The sequence below is a fragment of the Haemaphysalis longicornis genome, unplaced genomic scaffold (genome assembly GCF_048455015.1).
Source record: "Haemaphysalis longicornis isolate Haplotype H1 unplaced genomic scaffold, Haemaphysalis longicornis Haplotype H1 scaffold_2, whole genome shotgun sequence".
Taxonomy (NCBI): domain Eukaryota; kingdom Metazoa; phylum Arthropoda; class Arachnida; order Ixodida; family Ixodidae; genus Haemaphysalis; species Haemaphysalis longicornis.
Genome location: NW_027526295.1, coordinates 205,974,685 through 205,988,471, shown reverse-complemented (window position 1 = coordinate 205,988,471; position 13,787 = coordinate 205,974,685).

Below are 13,787 nucleotides of genomic sequence, written 5' to 3'. Positions count from 1 at the left end.
ACTGCTTCCCAGCAAACCACTAACATCTCTGCGACGTCCCAAAAAGATCCAAAAGTCTAGGTCCCAGCAGTATCTCTATTAGACATCCGTACAACGTGCAATATTTTAATGAAAATTTTTGGATGTTGAGATAACGTTGCTGGTACCTTAATGTCGGACGTTCTTTCAACTTTGCTAAAGACGTACTCTCGATGTTGCTGCTGCTTCATTTGGGGACGGTATTTAGACATATTTTGCTGACGTTGTTCAGATGTAGCTGGTATATCCGTTTTTTACTTCGAACATGTCTATCGCAGTTACATTTATTTTAGCTATATCTGCTATACTTTATTTTCAAACTCTCCGCAGGCGTACTATATTGAAGTTACCGAGGGGTTTTGTATGTTTTTTGTAAGAGTTTTGTACCGAGGGGTTTTGTGCAAGTATTGTAATCCACCACTATTGCTTTGAACTTTTGACCTTCAAAACAGTAGCCCAATACCGAACCTCACGGGAAGAGGCAAGGACTTAGTGCAGGATTCGTTTACAAGCGACGTTGCCAACGAGCCTTGTAAGGTTTTCTTAGTGGGGGGAGGGGGGGGGGGTCATTGCCGTCAAATCTGAACAAAATAAGATAGGATGATGAACAAAGACGCAATTCGCACAATTTTACTTGCTACTTGATTTAACCTTGATGTTACGTACCGAATGCAGCTTCAGGAATTCAAAGTGTGAGCAAAGCAAATTTCGGGGCTGCCTTGACACTGAGGTTACCGTCAAACGTCACTTCTACGTTAAACGGCAAGGTACTCTGCCCTTTTTTGCCTTGAAAAGAAAAGTGGATGACACCCTCATTGCAAAAAAAAAAAAAAAAACTAAAAAAGTCCGTGAGGTTTTGCCAAGATTGGAACCATAGACTTTCAAGACACAACACCAGCACCTAAGCTCCAATCCACTCGACCACGCCGGAAAACAATGCGTGGACCCAAGAATTTGGTAACCTAACAGAGGCTGCAAGCGAATATTGTCGGGGGTGATTCGTTTTGTCGTATTTGACAAATTTCGGCAGTGCTAACGCTTGTTTCTACCGCACCGATCTTGGAGGCGAGGTAAATTATGCTAATACTGCAATTGATGTAACCAAAGCTTCCTTATTTAAGCCAAGAAAAGCTATCGCGCTTCATCGTTCCCCCTATGCAAGCTACGGTAGCCGCGAATGAAATTGAATGCACCGCTAGATTTCCGGCGTTGATAAACTTTGTTCGTTGCGCACCGAACTTGCAGACAAGGCCATCATGCTAACACTACAAGCGATGTAACCAGAGCTCCCGTATTTGACTCGCAAAAAGCTCTCCCAAACCCCCGATCTCCTTGATGAAAGCCAAGCTAGCCACGGATGAATGCGCACTTTCGAACAGAAATAGCTTGTTATTTGCCTCAAGGCACCAAATTACCGCACGTGTTAAAAAATGATTGTTTTCTACGAACGTAATGACCCCAAACCAGGAAATGGACATGGAATCCGGGCAATGTCGCCTGCTTTCGGATGCTTCCTGGCGCTGCGTCGACGCTGATATCTGGCGAGCAACATAGACATCGGCATAGCCGGGCATAGCTACATAGGAGCAGTGGGAGAGTGAACTTGCCAGCTCGGACCTAAGTAAGCAGCTTTAGCTCGCTGAAAGGGCGAAGACGGCAGACCGCACCAACGGAGTCCTGGGCTTAGGACCCGCCCACTTCGAAGCTCGATCTACCTGTTCAAGAAAGTTTTCTCCTCCTCCTCCTCCTCCTCCCGCGTCAGCTCACGTCGCCGTGCATTTTACCGACGCCGTCAACGCGGGGCGATGTCGACGCGCGAAAGCGCGGAATATACGCTGCAAGTGGTTGCGGCATCAGAACAAACCGTAAAATTACGGCGCCCACAACCCCACGGCAGCTGTATTTCCACCGCAGACCATGAAATTGTCTTGAATGCCGTAATCTAGATTACTGTTTTCTTTAAAAAGTACCCACGCTCAAGCTTTTCTTGTATATAATTGGCAACTAATATCTGTATTTGCCAATAACTTGGGCATCTATTTCGCAACGCGTTTTATCAAGGTGGGTGCCTTTCAGGAACAAGTTTTTCCCTCGGACGAACACGAGACAGGAAGTCGCTGCGCGGCGAGTCCGATCGTCTGTTTTTAACTGCACTCCGTACGATACGCGTGTTACAGGCCGGTGACGGCACGGGTGTGTACGCCTTCAACTTTCGTTGCTTTCGTTATTTCGGTGATTTGACTACCATGGATTTATCTACCGGACGAAGAAATACTCCCAAGTAGCGGAGGTAAGTGAGTACTAGTGAACCTTGTTTTCTTGTCATATGTATTTAACGTAGCAGAGTTGCTCTCGGACTTCGGTACGCGTAAGCGGTTAGCCCTAACGATTTGAGGGACTCGCTTTGTGCGTTGCGGAGATTTGTCGGTAGACCTTTGTACCTGGCTGCTGCGTTTGTAAACAGAATCAATTCTCCCGCAATTTCTAGCCTTGTGTTTGGTGAAGTGTTTGTGTTCTGTCCTGTTTTGCTAAGCGAATGTTTTCATATGAAATGAAATAAGAGAAGTTGGAGAGTGCGAATATAAGTCCCTGTGCGAATATAGGCGTGTTTGCGTTACACGCACACCGTGTACTTTTAGCGTGATATTGGTTTTGGTTTCGTTTCTGCAGATGCCGTTTTTTCGTCATATTATTTGTCGTTTAAAAAACGTGCCCAATAAATTGAATGATTGCCGCGCGTGTAGCATTAAAACAAAATAATAAATCGAGTGAATTCCGAGAGTACAGCATTAGATTAAAATGCAATCTGTATGCTTTTTTCGCGTTTCGATTGAGTGTTCAATCTTTTCGAACGCTGAGTTTGGTCGTGAAATGTTCGAATGAACAACGTGTAAGCAACCCGAATTTATTTGTAACGTCAGAACTACACGCATGTCGCTGGTTGTGCTTCGTACTCTTACTGCAGCATCGCAAACGTAAATTAACCTTTCAGAACCTAGTAAAAATATTCAAAAATGGCTGTTAAATGTCTGTGACTTATGGAATTTTCAGCTTAATGAATTTAGTGTGTAACACACCTTCGGGATCAGAGTAACACAGCATTTGGGATTTCGCAGGTTTAAGGCAGAGTATGATTCTGGTTTCTGGCCTGTCGTTTCCTAATAACTTACATGTTGCAGGCTGCTGACTGGTGCCACTTAGACTATGTGTGAATGTCATGGGGCTGTAAAAATGTCTTGCACTACCTTGATGTTTCCTGCTGTACAACGTATACTTCAACTAAAATATAGGCCTAGCAGGACGAGCGAACAGGACAACATGACTAGTTTTTCACTGATGTGCTTTTTGAAGGTTTAGTTATGCATATATACCAGCTAGCCCACCTCGCCTTTCTGCTGCAGGAAGTATACGTCCATGGCAGTGACTCTGTCCGGGTTTGTGCATGTTTCCTTTTGCCACATTTTGTGGACATGGCTTCATCCGTGTATATATTGTCACTTCAATCCACCAAGCGGTTAGGATAGACACAGAAAAATATTTTGCAAGTTCAGATGGGACCTGGAGCTAGTCCCCATTCACGAAATACTGTTCTTATATATAGTGGTACCTCACATTAGCTGTCATAGTCAGTGTTAAGGTTGCCTTAGTAGTGCCAGTGCTGACACTAAATTATATCCACTCCACTCTCTTCCTGTCCTTTATTGTTACACCCATCTTCTAGCGTTCTATTGTCTGCTAAGTCGTCCTTAATTTAAGTTAGACCCTTTTAGTTACCCTGGAAGTTTCTGCCCCGTAGGCGAGTACCGGTAGGATGCAGCTGTCATACACTGTCTTTTTCAGGGACAATGGTAGGCGGCCATTCTGTATTATACCAGCCTCAAAAAGCTGTATTAACAACACATGTTTTCCTGTACCCATGCCTAGATTGATGAACTGGCTTGCAAGAGAGGTGCTACTGCAACAGTCTGCACAAGGCGCCTGCTCAAGCTACTGTTGACGGTCAACTTGGCGCGGGACTTCTCCTGGTTTAGGAAACAGGAAACACGCTTTTTTCCACCTGCGAGTGGCATCCTGCATTGTGTGTAACTAGATATTTTCGTGTAGTTACAGACATCAAATTCTTTAACCAGACAATGTATAGGGCCCAGATTTTTATTGTCAGTCACATCCTGGGCAAATATCAGCTTTGTCGACAACCTTCGGCTTCTTAGTTTTTATTGCTACAAGCGGTATTAAATTTTTTTCAGTCTTTGGACCATGAAAATATTACTCACTTTCCAAAAAATCCGGTCTGCAACTATTTTGGCAGTTTCTGGCACCACAACGAAGAACGCATGCTGTTTAAGAATTCCCTACCATAACTGATGATGGAGGCATGCACCATTGAACCACCATTGAATCATTTCTGTGCTTCCATGCGTTTTTATTTTGTGTTATTGTTCTTTGAGCGTATAACTTGGTGTGAATCACGTAGTCATGTAAATCTGTCTTCTTGTAACTAATATTCAATCATTTTCGTGTTCCCCGTTTTCTCGTTTGTTCCCAAATCATATCACTTTGTGTGAAATATTGAAATAGTGTAACTTATTGTTTTCCTAACCAGAATTCAATAAGTTGTTTCTGAAGTTCTTTGTTGTTTTGTTGTCCTGCCATTTCACTAATTGCGAATCATTTCATCACGTAAATTTCTACTGGTCTTGTAACCGCCTACAGTCATTTCTTTATACACAGATTTTCTATAGATTATAACCATTTCCATAGATGTTGGTTTGTTTAAGGTAGCTTAAATTTGTATGGCACTCACAGCTACCACTCAACACCACTTCTGTGTTTCCTAGGTGCTTTTATTTTATTGTTCCACAAACTTTTTGCTACATGTGAACTATTTAGTTTCGTAAATTTGCTGTGTTTTATAACCACCATTCAATCATTTCTTTGTTTTCACACTTTTCTTGCGTTGCTTTTCACCCAATTATTTTTATGTGCGATATTTCAAGTTGCATAGCTATCTTGTACTTTTACCCTGGGTTTACATGTTTGCTTTTCTTCCTATTTTTTGTCAACCGTTCTCCTGTGTGTGACCTATTTATAGTCATGAATATTTGTACTATTCTTGTAATTGTACAATGTGTACCCTGTGGGCCAGGGCAGGTAAGAATGAAAATTAAAGTGGTTGTGTTGCGAAAGCATATTATATAATTTCGAAGTCAATATAAACTGTTTTGCCTGAACTCTTGTGTTTTATGTGTACTTTGAAAGCGTTCTTACTACCCAGCTGCAGGTACTTACAGATAGGATGGGAGACTGTGATTTTAAATAGTTTAATTTTTGAATTGTTTCTGTGATAATTTATTTGCAGAAGGCCTGTACAGCCGTGCTGTATGGTACAATTCGATGACGCTACTGTGGTTGCCTTAGTGTCCAGGGCGCTTGTGCTGATCAGGACTGGTTTGCTGTTACTTACTGCCTCTTGTTTTCGACGCGACATTTCTTGTTTAGAGTTGTGCTTCGTGTGCTTCTGCGAGAGTGTGTGGTTAGCTTGGCACTTCACATATGAGACTTCATGCAGTATGCAGCACTTCAAAAGTGGAAACACATTAATGTAGTAACAGCAAACAGTGCTGAATAGCTAGTAAGGCATGTATTTGAAGTATAAATGCCCACAACACGTAGGCAACCTTGGAAAGGATGCTGGCCAAAGTTCCAAATAATGTATAAAGAATGTAAATTTCAGGCATACTTTCAGTAAATTTCAGTTCATATCAACAATATCATGCTAACGTACAGAAGTCATGAATATAACAAATTAATGCGTGTGCCAAAGACAGAAAACCAATGTAGAACAGACATCTATATACGTCTTGCATGCGTACCACTACAATATCCATAAGACGTACCACTAAGGTAACATCCCGTAAACAGCTTATAAAAGTACCATGAGACGTCTATTGGACGTGATCCTTCGCGTGATTTGGATGGGTTTTTTGCGGTTGTAGCAACGTTGTATATATGTAACTCCGACCCCAAAGGTACGTCTCCTGGACATCTGCAATGTCGGTTGCTGACGTCTCCGGGATATCTGCACGACGTAACGTGGTTTGCTGGGTTGATAAAATATTTTGGTTCTGCATGACGTTGGTGTCAGGACATTTATGGGGTGAATTTTAGCGCTGTTCTACATATTTCCTTTGCTATTCCTCGTGAACCTAGGCGAAATGTGCGCTTTTATTTGTGCTTTGGATCCGTATGGTGAAACAAAAATTAAGAATAGCATCCTGAATGCGCGCGCAAAGACATAGGAAAAAAATTCGTGCGTGTACCCGCTAGTCAGCGCACCATTTTCTCAGTGTTTGGTGCCTAATAAATGATATCCAGAAAATTGAAAACGTGCCCCACTGGCGCTATTTTTCCAGTTGAGCAGTTACTTCCACTGCAACCTTTCCGCCTTTCCCGAAGAAAGAGTAGCGCTGTAGGTAGAAATGTTTATTAACTTGCAGAAGTTATTTGCAATGCCACCCAAGGAGAGGTTGGAGAAATGGCCGCGATTTTCTGTGAAAGAGTTTCTGAAGTATGTTCAGGTTCCACGTCAATTGAAAAAGTAATTACGCCAAGTGACTCCATGGTCGAAAAGAAAAGGGCCGAAAACGCTTTCCTGAACTTGGGCAGGTGCATCACTTGCTATGCGGGCGTCCTCGAACCTTGTCCAGTTCCCAGTGGTCATCGGTGACCTGGTGCGTCTTGTTGTAGTCGGGGTTCAGAAGGTCAAGCATAGGCGCTGCTCCAGGAGCAGCTGGATGGCGGCCCCTAGGTGTGCTGGCCCCGTTGAAGTGTATGTCGGCGTCCCTGAGTCTTGCCATCACTCCGTTCGCCTCGCGCTTGGTCCGCCCCTTGAAGGCCGCCACGAGGGCCACCACCGAGGCGACCACGAGAAGGCAAGAAGCGGCGGCCACGGGGACCACGACTTTCTTGCTTCGCCGGCACTCGAAGAGAGCGCTGAGCTCTTGTGTCGGGTCTTCGTCGAGCGTCAGGAGCCCCGTGATCGAAGATGTGCTGCCGAAGATGCCTTCAGCTGCCCTCAAAGGAACCACAGCCCGGTGGGTGTCGGAATGCGAGCGCGCATGGCGTGGCCGTTCGGTTCAACAACGGTTTTCGCCCCCTGCCCGTGGTAGTGGCACCTTGAAGAAGAAGTGGCCGTTGAACAACTCACGAATGATTGCATATGGCACTCAATTAAGGACATCAAAAGACAACGGAAATACGGAAACTAAAGCATCAAAAAGATACCCCATTCTATGCATCACAGCAAGCAGTGCTATAACACACGTGTAATATAACGGTCTTTTACTGCGAAGCAATATATGTCCAACCCCCCACCCCCAGTTTTCATTCCTGTGAAGCCGATTTACGGTGGTGGTGATTTGTTAACAAAGGAGGGAAGAGAAAAGGCCTGGGGATATTGTTGAACTCAACGGGGAGTTCACCCTCATACGACCCAGTCCAGGGAAGGGGATTGGGGCTTCAAAGGATAGGAAGAGAGAAGGGGGATGAGAAGAGCGGTAGGAGAGTGGGAGATAGTCTATATCGCGTTCGTTTAGTCCATGACTCGATGGCTACAAACGTAGCGCTAGTCCTGTTGTAACCAGGAAGTTGACTAGGTGCTGGAAGACCTCCCGTTGGATGGCGTCCGGTCCCGTGGGGAACAGGAAGTCTTCTAGCTTGTGGCTTGGGGCACCGAGTCGCTGGAGTTCGGCCCGGAGTTGTGCCCTTGCGGTGTCGTGCTGCGGGCAAGAGCACAGCAAGTGTTCTAGCGTCTCGGGCTCTGGGCAGTCGGCGCAGGTGGGGGATGCACGGCGGCCTTGGTGGTGCAAGCGCGCTCCCACGTTGCAGCAATTGAGCCGCAGGCGAAGAAGGAGCGACCGGGCGTCTCTGCTAATGCGTCCGGGCAAGACCCGTGGGGCCTGGCCACTGACTACTCGGGCATCTGGATGCATGGCCTCCACCACTCGTGCCAGGATAGTCCTTCCAGCGTCAAATGACACCCCATCCCGGGAGGCTGGAACCCCTGCCTGGCGAGCAGCACCTTTGGCCAAGGAGTCTGCAACCTCGTTGCCCGTGATGTTCACGTGGGATGGCAGCCAGTGAAGTCGCAGTGGGCACCCCTGCGCTTCCACCGCATGAAGCTTGGCCGCCAGCGACCGCTCAACGTAGCCGCTAGAGCTGGCTGGCTGGTCGGCGGCACGCAGACGGAGGAGGGCAGACCGTGAGTCAGTCAGGATGATGGCCCCCCGGGCCTGGGTGCCCTGCTTGAGAAGACGATCTGCAGCCAAGTGGAGTCCAGCCAGCTCTGCGTGGGTGGATGAGGCAGGGAAGGGCAGGCTACACACCTGGCTGGTGCCGAGTTCTAGGGCCGTGCAGGCGGCTCCGGCTCTGCCCATCGACTGTTGTACAGATCCATCCGTGTACACTTGCAGATGTCCGGCAGCATCGCCCTGCAGCAGGGCAGCCACCTCTTGGTGGACGGCCTGGGGTGGAGTCGACCTCTTACTACGGACCCCCGGCAATGTGGTGACAATGCGTAGAGCCTGCCCCGTGCCTGGGTGTGGTGGCTCCAGGCGTGGCCGCTGCGGCAACGCGATGTGGCTCTCGTACGTACTGAGCAGCATGCCCATCCGAGAGTTGGGCCGGCTGCGGTAGCGCTCAAGGAGTGCCACGCCGTCAGGTGTGCCCTGCAGGCGGTGGATGTGGTGGAGACCCACCTGCAGGGCCCGCATCTGAATGGGCCAGAAGCCTGCCTCCGTGTATGTCGCCGCCACCGGAGATGTGCTCGGAAGTCCCAAACAGAGGTGGTTAGCCCGGCGCTGATCCACCTCCAGCTTAATCGGCGCCAGTGCAGTCCTCCTCCTCGCCACCGCTGACACCGGACGTTATGCAAAAGTGCCGCCATCTACCGGAAGAAAAACGAAACGAGCACGCGACGCCATGTTGGGGGATGGCGGTCGCGGGACTGGTTGGTACGGAGCGTGTGAGGAGCTTTCTCGGCTTGGCGATCCTTTTATATTCAGGTTTAAGCGCAGCAAAATGAACGACGAGTGATCTGTGGACCTTTCTCTGTTGCTCGCATTTGCGGGAGACTTCGTAAATACGCATTACGCTTCGAAAAAGCAGTCAGGGTGGCACCAGCAGGGAAGCTGCGGGAGGCTGTCGCGTTTCTTCTCTCTCTCTCTCTTTTTTTTTTTTTGGGAGGGGGGGGGGGGGCTTTGAGGACGCCTACATTGAAAGTTCATCCGTGTTGGTTCGGATCCTGCAGGTTTCTCAGGAGGCCATTCCTGAAACGCTTCGAAACTTGCGGGCTGTCGTGAGGTTGAAATGCCGGAGGGAGGGAGGGGGGGGGGGGGGAACGGGTGGGGCACTCGCGATATAGCTATACGCTAAGGATCCTCTGGGATGCAGAGGAAACCTGCAAAAAAAAAAACACTTAACAAAATAAATTGCATACCTGGCATTGGCCGTAATGTGTACCGCGTTACGTGTGTGGCGTGTAACGCGTTAAACATTGCCAATAAATTACCAATAAATTGCCAATGAATAATTAAATTACCAATAAATTGCCGAGCACTGATGAGCACGTGCTTCGCGGCGACCGCCGAACTTCCCCAGGACACACAAAGGCTTTAGAAAAAAAAACTGCGAAAACCTTAGCGTTCGTGAGCCCGTGCCTCGCGGCGACCGCTGAGCGTCCTTTGCTTGCGCCGTGGACAACAGAAGTGGGTGCACACGGCCGCTTAGAAAATTACGCTCGAAAAATTTAATCTTGAAAAATAGGCTACGGTCGAACAGCAGGCGACGAGCGGTAAATGACCGATACACGGATTTACTACGTACGTTACTTGCGCTACTCATGGCGCTACGTGAAGGTTGCAACTCTCGCGGATCCCTTATTTCCTGCAACGTTTGGCAAATAAAAGAATGTGTAGTACTTCCATAAAAGCCTACCGAACATCCAGAATAAAAAAAAAATCACAGCATATCCACGGGGTGAATGATGATGAGTGGGCGAAGCTCCTGAGGGGAAACCATCGGTAAAACCGTAACTCTTCAGTGAAAGTTCGCCCACTACATCTGTGTCCGAACGTAACGTCTAGAAAGTCTCGCTTAAACCGCGCGTCGGCACTTTGGGGCTGAGCTCGCCTGATGCGTTTTGCAGACGCCTCACGAGCTCTCACTGCATCGGGGTCTGCCTGCCGATACGCGCGCTTTCTCGCCGCTTCCCGTTCTCTGACGTTTTGGAGATCCTCTTCGCGCCGCAGCCGTGCCGCTTCGCGTACGGCAGGGTCCTCGCGCCGTTGCCGTGACGCTTGGGCCTCTCGTTCTCGAACGCTGGGATCTTGGCGGCGTCGTCGCGCAGCCAGACGACACGCTTCGGCCTCCCGCTCTCGTACGGCAGGATCTTGGCGGCGGCGTCGCGCAGCTTCACGGAGCGCATCTGCCTCGCGGGCTCGCACATCTGCAGCCTTATCCATCGGGCGACTCCGAGCGCGCGCCAACAGCGAACGGATTTTATTACAACGCTCCCCGCCATCTAGTAAACAATCCAAGAACTAAACTAGAGGTAGCCACGCCATCTAGTAAACAATCCAAGCGCATCTTTTCATCATATACAAGTACCGCCATCTAGTAAACAATCCAAGAACTAAACTAGAGGTAGCCACGCCATCTAGTAAACAATCCAAGAACTAAACTAGAGGTGGCTACATACATACGTCGAGGATGGACAGACCCACGCCTTAAGGAGCTTCGCCCCTAAAAAATTACGCCCACCTCCCCTCGGGAACCCTGGTGTGATGCGACGCTGAGGGGGGTTCAAGCGCAAGCGGAGAGCAACCGTCGACCGAAAGGCCGCCGGAGAGCGGCACACCGGTTATATGCGCAGCGCACCCGAAGGAGAGAAGACCGCGGAAGAGAGAGTACTGCACATGCGCCGGCGCCAGTGTGTCTGCCGCGACTATGACGCAACGCAATCCAACACAATCCACTTTAATCCAATCCAAGCCAATCCATTCGAATCCAATCCAATGCCCCTCGCGAGAGAGGGGCATCGGAGAGGAGAGGAGTGAATGAGATGCAGTCGCATCTAAAACGCGGGCGTGCAAAGCACGAACGGCAGACTCAAAACTCTACTCTCACGGTAAAGTATGTGGGGTTATAGAGGGGTTAAAGTAGATTGGTTTACTTTCCCCTGCAATAGCAAAACCGGCGACGAGAGAGACTAATCCGTCTTCGTCTTCTCGTTTCGCCCAGCTAGCAAGCTATCTGCCCCCACCCCGCGGCTGCGCGCTGTACCGCGCCAGCCGCAGCGGGCCGTGGCTCACCGGAACAAAGGAAGCGACAAGTGTTTTCGCTCATTGACATTTATTACAGGATAATAAACATTCAAAGAGCATGCAGGCTAGCTTGTTGACGGCGAGGATCTAGTTCCTCGCTCGGGCAATTTAAGGGAATCGAGAGGTTCGACTCACCGCGACAACAGTTATCGCCGGGGCGCCGCCTCAGCGCGCTCGCGTTTGCCTCGCTGGGACACCGATGGCAGCCATTGTCGCCCTCCTTTTTGCCCGATCCTCGAAGGAAGGAGGTCGCTAGGCACGTCCTCTCGCCTCGCTTCCCGAGCTCCAACTTCCCCCGCAGCTCGCATCCCGCACGCGCTCGCCGGCTTAAAGACACTCCTACGGCGAGGAGGTAGATCCCCCTCGCCGACGTCTTGCCGAGCAAGTTCCCGCGAGGAGCAAGCGGTGTGGCGAAGCCGAACCAAAGGGAACGCGCTAAGGTCGCGTTCCCACAAGTACGAGCTGACCGATGCAGTGCACCTAGCGGGATTCACACGACGGAGAAGCCCTCTCACGGAGGCGGACGGATATGTGACGTCAACAGCCCATGACCGGATTATCCGGCCTGGCGGCGCATCCACACGTGCGGAGCTACGCGGAGTGACTAGTAGACGACAGCGGCGAGGCAAACATGCGGAGGCATTTTCTTTCGCGGAGCCTCCGCGGGCTATCCCCACCGAGGGGCGGAGCCTAAAACCGGTCACGTGAGCGGGTCCCGCGGGCCAAAAAGGGAGGGTTTCTCCGTCGTGTGAATCCCGCTAGCTACCAGCAGGGAGGAGTGCTCCGCGGCAAATACAGGGCTCGAAAATAGCTCACTTTGGGACCTTTTTAGCCCAGCACATAATATTCGTTTCGTGACTATGCATGCGATCTAGCTATAATATTACTGCGCGAATGGAAGTCGACACCCACAAGCGACTTCACGCAGGGCTGGAGTCATACTTCCGTTGAGAAATAATAAAAAAAAAAAGATGTGCACGCTATTTCCGTGGTCGTCCTCGTATCATCTTTGTGCACAGCAAGGTACGCGGCAGTATTTGGGCATCTTGGACAACGATAAATGCCAACGTGCGCGTCGCTAAACCCGGGATATCATGTACACAGCGGTATCCGGAGATCTGGGAATCCCCCAACATGGCGGGAGCGCACGCAGTTCCCGAAAGAGGGCGCCAGTTTTTACATAAGGTTAGAGTTCCTAGATATAGCTCCCTGCGGGAGCTATATACAGGAACTCTACATAAAGTCTATTCGCCTCGCCACCACCGAAGCGGCCAGGGACGCGGAAACCTAGGGGGGAAGGGGGGGGGGGGGGGCACGGGGGCCATACTGCTCCCCCCCCAAAAGTATGACGCTCTGTCCGGCCAACAACAGATCGAGGTCGTGACGTGACAGCCAAAAGTCACGTGAGAAAGACATTTTCGTCACTTCCTGGACCATGGGCTTTTTTTTTTACTTTTATCGCGAAGGCATTGCGCATAGCATCAAGAAGCTATGCACTGCGGTAAGGTGTTTTTTATCACTATTGCGCAGGTACATACGCCCTTCCGCAGGGGTAGGTTCGCTTTCGCGTTTGTTTGATGCCCGAGTTTGTGTCAACGTAGCCGTGGGTCAACGTCGTGGACGGTTGCTTACATCCTTACATGATTGTCAAGTGTAGCGTCGAGCTGTTGGTTGGTGAACTTGATGAACGCGCCGCGTATCTGCTTTAAGCGTGTTGATCATGTTGCCTGTTCGACAGTCACTGACTCCACCATAACTCCGCTGTAGTGCCAGTACCAGACCCATACAAAGTTTGGATGGCCGATCGACCACCTCTAACTAGCACCGCTTTCACCGCTAGCGCCGACATTCTTTGCCGCAATGCCCCTGTGACCTGCGGCTAAAGGACAGGAGGAAGGAATTGAAAGCTGCAGTAGCGCCAGAGTGAAGGATCACGTTTATTTCGTGCTTCAGAGGAAAGCCTTACTTCATGGTTCCCGTCCTCGGACATTGGTGTGCCTTTCTACAATCGGGGAAACTGACCTTCCGCACACGTGAGGAAAATTTCGCTCTTTTTTGCGAACTCGTTGGGCACCCTACGCCACTTTCCTTTTGAGCGTGCACGACCGGACCAAAGCTAACCCTAACGCACTGCTGCCACAGGCAGGGAAAAAGTAGTAGTAGATTTTTGCTTGAAAAATCACCAGAAATCATTAAAATTTGGCTCAAAATTAAGCAGAAATCAGCAGATTTTACTATTCAAAATAAGTAATAAAGAGCAATTTTCCATTTCAAACTTCTTTTTTAAGGCTCGTTGGACAATTCGTGCGCGCCAACTATGGTTCTCTTCTTTTTATTTCTTTTTGGGTACTATATGCTTTGTGCACGTCAGCGTCGCAAGCAGCTGAT